We start from the raw sequence: 5745 nt of genomic DNA on the forward strand, positions 1-5745 counted from the left end.
ATGGCATACCTCGGCCAGGGCCAGAAGGTGCAGAAGGTGATGGTGCAGCCCGTCAACTTCATCCTCAAGTTTCTCCAAAATCAGTCCCGAATTCAGGTGTGACTATATGAGCAAGTAAATATGCAAATAGAGGGCTGCATAATTGGTTTTGATGAGTATAAGAATCTTGTATTGGATGATGCAGAGGAAATTCATGTTAAAACAGAATCAAGGAAACAACTTGGCTGGGTCATGCTAAAGGTGACAACATTACTCCACCGCAAAGTGTCTCTAACTAGAAGTGTACGGTCCGTGAAGTTAGAAGACACTCAGAAGGCAATAATTTGTTTTAAGTTACATTCTCTGGGCTTCAAAAGCCAGCTACATGTTTTTCCATGTTATTTTGATCTTTCTTTTATGATATTATAACAATAAATGGGTTGCTCTGGGGTTTGATTCTATTTAAAGAAGAAGAAGAAGAAGAGAAGAAGAAGAAGAAGAAGAAGAGAAGAAGAAGAAGAAGAAGAAGAAGAAGAAGAAGAAGAAGATTCTGCCTGATTTCAAGTCCGGCCACAGACACTTACTAGCTGTGTGGCAGCTAGTCACTGGGCAAGTCACTGTACCCTGTTTGCCTCAGTTTCCTCATCAGTAAAAATGAGCTGGAGAAGGAAATGGCAAACCACTCCAGTATCTTTGCCAAGAAAACTCCAAATGGGGTCACAGAGAGTCAAACGTGACTGAACAACATGTGATTATTATCTAAAGATTTAAAGGGAGCCCTCCTTATTGGGTGACAGCTTGAGAACATAGTCTGGTCCCATGTCCTCCTCCACACCCTCCTCTGAAGTGAATCATTGTCAACTTTACATTCTTTGCCATTTAATGTCATAGATTTAGAGCAGGAAAGGACACAGTATTACAAAGGAAACCAATTATATCTAAACGCAATTACCAGACTCTTTGAATAGAACAGAGCTCTCAGATCCGAGGTTAAGAATATCACACTACTTCAACTTCCTCATTTTTAGAGAGCAAAAAAGTGAGGAAGCCCAGAGAGGGGGAGAAACTTACCCAAGTCACACAGCAAAGAGAAGAGCTGGAATTTGAATCTGGATCCTTTGGTAACTTTGACTCGGAGTCATATAGTAGAAGTAGTATTGGCACTGGAGTCAGAGGACTTGGGTTTAAATTCATTTAATGTCCATGGCCCTCAGTTTCCTCATATGTAAAATGAAGCATTTGGACTAGATGACTTCCGAGGTCCTTTCTAGTTGTGCTGGGCACTGTGCTAGGTGCTGGGGATTCCAAGACAAAAATGAGAGAGTCCATGTCTTCGAGGGGGTTATATTCATTGGTGAAAACAATATGCATGTCTAAAAGCAAAGCTAAAATCTATGCAAAGTGATTTGGAGGTGAAGGCACTTGAGCTGAGTTTTCAAGGAAGCTAGGGATTCTAAGAGATGGGGGCAAGGAGGGAGTGCATTCTAGGCATGAGGAAAGACATAGAGACTAGAAATGTACATGAGGAACACATCAAGAAATGCTGTTTCAACTGTACCATCAAGTGAGCAAAAAAAAGGAATGTGTAATAAGTCTAGAAAAGCAGATCTGGATCCAGATCATGAAGAGCTTTATTTCTTTTTCAGGCAATTCGGGTTAAGTGACTTGCCTAGGATCACACAGCTAGTGCCAAGTATTTGGTCTGAGGCTGGATTTGAACTCAGGTCCTCCTGACTTCAGGGCTGGTACTCTATCCACTGCGCCACCTAGCTGCCCCTCATGAAGAGCTTTAAATGCCAAATGGAAGAGTGCTGCATTTGTCATAGAGGAAATAGAAAACCACCAGAGCTTTTTGAGCAGGGGAATGCCATGGGCAGATCTCTGTGCTTAGGAATACCACTTTGGCATCTGGGTGGAAGATGGTGTGAAGAAGAGAGAGATGTGAGGCAAGGAGATGATTTAGGAGGTTATAGAAATTGCCCAGGGGAGAAGTGATGTAAGTGGAGAGAAAAAGGATCCATGGGTAAGATGTTGGGAAGGGGTAGAAATGAAAAGGCTTGAAAAAGGGCTTGAAATCTACCGAGGCGGGTGGGCTTGTCAAGGATGATGCTGAGATTGAGAACCTGGGTTACTGTAAGGATAGTGGTGCCTGGGATAGAACTAGAAAAGTTTGTAAGAGGGGCAGGTTTGTGGGGAAGTGGAAAGGGAGTTAACATATTGAGTTTGAAATGCTTATTGGACATGTGGTCCTTTGCTGAGAGAGAGAGAGAGAGAGAGAGAGAGAGAGAGAGAGAGAGAGAGAGAGAGAGAAATAGACCAGAGACAGAGACAGAGAGAGAAATAGACAAGAGAGAGAGAGAGAGAGAGAGAGAGAGAGAGAGAGAGAGAGAGAGAGAGGCAGAGAGAGAGAGGAGAGAGAGAGAGAGAGAGAGAGAGAGAGAGAGAGAGAGAGAGAGAGAGAGAGAGTTGTGGAAGGGCTGAGGAGAAGAGATTTGGAACAGTCTGGTATAAGGCCTTCATGGGAAAGGAAATCTGTTAGGGAATGAGCCACTGCCTGGAGGTAATAAGGGCTCAGTTGAGATCAGATGATATCAAGTCAGAGTGAATCCCAGCAGTAGTGAATAGGAGCAGAAGACGAAGATGGTATCCAGGGTTGGGGCTTGGCAAGGCAAAATCTGTGGTAAGATGAGGGGGCAAAGCTGTAGAAGACTGAACAAAGTGGCACTTATTAACAAGGCCAAGAGTGAGAAGGAAGGGAAAATTAACCCTGGAGAGAGCACTGAGGGTCAGATAGAAGATGAAGAAGAGGTTTAGGCATAGAGAGAGACAGAATGATAGGGTACTGTGGGCTACAGGAATTTCTGAGTTCTGGATGATGGAAATGGAAAATTTATGAATGAAGCTGAGATCAAGGGTATGGCCATCCCTGGGTCATCAAGGTGGGCTTCAGGTGAAGATCTTGGGAGCTGAAGAAGGTGAGGAAGTGGGAGGCCAGGATGTTTGCAGGGAAATCAACATCAATATTGATGTTCCTAAGTGCCAGGGCAGGAGTTAGACTAGAAAGGAAGATTGTGACACAGCACTGAATTCCTTGAGAAAGGAAGAAGAATGACTCAGGGGCTAGTAGAGATCTGCTAACCATTCTGGAAAGCAAGTTGGAACTATGCCCAAAAGGCTATCAAACTGTGCATACCCTTTGACTCAGCAATACCACTACCAGGTTTATATCCAAAAGAGATCATAAAAATGGGAAAAGGACCCACATGTACAAAAATATTTATAGCAGCTCTTTTTGTGATGGCAAAGAATTAGAAAGTGAGGGGATGTCTATCAATTGGGCAATGACTGAACAAGTTGTGGTATATGAATGTAATGGAATACTGTTGTGCTTTAAGAAATGATGAGCGGGCAGATTTCAGAAAAACCTGGAAAGACTTGTATGGACTGATGCTGAGTGAAGTGAGCAGAACCAGGAGAATATTGTATTTAGTAACAGCCACATTGTGTGACAACCGACTTTGTTAGACTTAGCTCTTCTCAGCAATGTGATGATCTAAGACAATTCCTAAAGACTCATGATGGAAAATGCTATCCACAAATCTGAGAAAGAACTATGGAGTCTGAATGCAGATTGAAACATACTATTTTCTCTCTTTTTTTGTTTTTTCTTTCTTGTGGTTTTTCCCTTCTGTTCTGATTCTTCTTTCACAACATGACTAATGTGGAAATATGTTTAATATGATTGTACATGTATAGACTATATCAGATTGTATAGCATTTTGAGGAGGGGAGAGGGAAGGGAGGGAGAAAAATTTGGAACTCAAAATTTAACAAAAATGAATGTTGAAAACTATCTTTACATATAATTGGAAAAAATAAAATACTATTAAGTGAGAAAAAAAGAATAAGAGATCTGGATAAAGTGACCCTCAGTGGAGAAAAAGTTGCTGAGTGATGGCCACAGAAGAAGACCCTGGAAGTGACAATGAGAATATGCTGCCTCTTCCTCCTGGCCCAGTGCATATGAGAAGGTACAGCAAGGATGGGAAAGGATGGTCAGGGATTCAGCAGGTTGCTCCAGAGAGAGCCAGGTCTCAGTGAGTGCCAGAAGAGGGAAAGAGATAGAAGATGAAGGGATATTTGTTAATAACAGAATAGGGTTGGGGTGGGATGGTGGAGTAAAGTGAACTTTTTTTCTGAGCTCTCCCAACACATTCCTCTAAACAACTTTAAAAAACACATCAAATCAAATTCTGAACTGGGAAAAACCAACAAAAAGTCACTTTGGTATCTGGGTGGAAGATGGTTCGGAGAGAAAAGAGAGAGACATGAGGCAGGGAGATGATTTAGGAGGCTACAACAATGAGAAGTGATATGAGTGGAGAGAAGGGGGATCCATGGAAAAGATGTTGGGAGGGGATAGAACTGAAAAGGCTTGAAAACTACCTAGCTGTGTAAGCAGCAGGACACAAAAGTCAGAAGATCAGGCTAGACACCACCTCCCTCCCCCAGGGGTGAGCAGAGCCCAACTCTAATGTAAAATCCAAAGTCAAGCAGTGGACTGGAAAAATTAGCAAACAACAACAAAAAAAAACCCTGATCATAAAAATCTACTATGAGGGCTGAGAAGCTGAAGACACAAACTTAGAAGAAGACAATGACTTGAAAACATCTGCAAGCAAAGTCTCAAAGAAAAATGCAGATTGGATAAAAGCCCAAATGGCTTCCTAGAAGAATTAAAGAAAGAGATGAAAAAGAGCAAAAAATGATTTAAAAAATCAAATAAAAGAAGTAGAGGAAAACTGGGGGAAAGAAATGAGAGCAATGCCAGAAAATTATGAAAAGAGAATTAATAGCTTGGTAAAATAGGCACAAAAAATACTGGAATCATACAAGGGTGTTTCAAAAGGCACAATGGAAAGAGCTAGTGGAGCTTTCTTGAGACTTGGGGGGGGGATTAGGCTGAGTGGATGAGAATGGTGGCAGGGATGGCAGGGACAGACATGATTTTCACTTGGGCAGCTGAAAATTCAGCATCCTTGGATTGGAAGAAGAGGTGAGAGTTTAACTATAGTACTGGGATGTAGCACCCTTGGACCAAGGTGCTACTCTCAACAATCCTGTTAATGGCAAGAGATGGCATCTGTTCTCTTTCAAGTACTAAGGAAAACAGGAGATTGGGCTGAGGATAGTGATCCTTCTTATAGATGAGGTCCTGGAATCAAGAGGTCTGGAATCTGAGAGTTTGAACTTCACTTGGGGTAGGTAGGAAGAGTCTGGAACAAAGAGAGGCATGACATAACCATATCTGTGCATAAGGAAGATCATTGTGAAAAGAGGATGGATCAGAGCTTGCAACTCCCATGAAAAGCCAAAGCTCTGGGCATACAGGTTGGATCAGAATAAGCATTATCTCTGAAATATTTCTGATCCCTTGTGGACTCCCCAGCTCAGATTTCCACTCCTCCTTCTGGCTTTCCACTCGTCTTTGCCCTTGAGATTTTGAAGTTCCAGAGAAAGGCATGTTCTCCACCTGGCCCAACATTTGGATCTTGCTTCTTTGCATCCTGATTTAGGTCATGCTCCTCTTTCCCCAGAAGGGAGGGAGTCCTCCCTCCCCCACCCATCTCCCACCTCCACACACGTCCCAACCAGCCCCACTGATTGCCCTAATCACCAGCACAATGTTAGCTCCCTGCAGGGGGTATGGCAATCTAGTCCAACTAGTACTGGAACAGGAATTCTCCCCATAACACCCCCAATGAT

General features: G+C 42.7%; 1 pseudogene; it reads left to right on the forward strand.

Annotated features, from left to right (window-relative positions):
* Positions 1-278, forward strand: LOC110203182 (small nuclear ribonucleoprotein E pseudogene; annotated as a pseudogene).
* The last annotated feature ends 5467 nt before the right edge of the window (positions 279-5745 follow it).

The sequence above is a fragment of the Phascolarctos cinereus genome, unplaced genomic scaffold (assembly GCF_003287225.1).
Source record: "Phascolarctos cinereus isolate Bilbo 61053 unplaced genomic scaffold, phaCin_HiC Scaffold_8;HRSCAF=390, whole genome shotgun sequence".
Classification (NCBI taxonomy): domain Eukaryota; kingdom Metazoa; phylum Chordata; class Mammalia; order Diprotodontia; family Phascolarctidae; genus Phascolarctos; species Phascolarctos cinereus.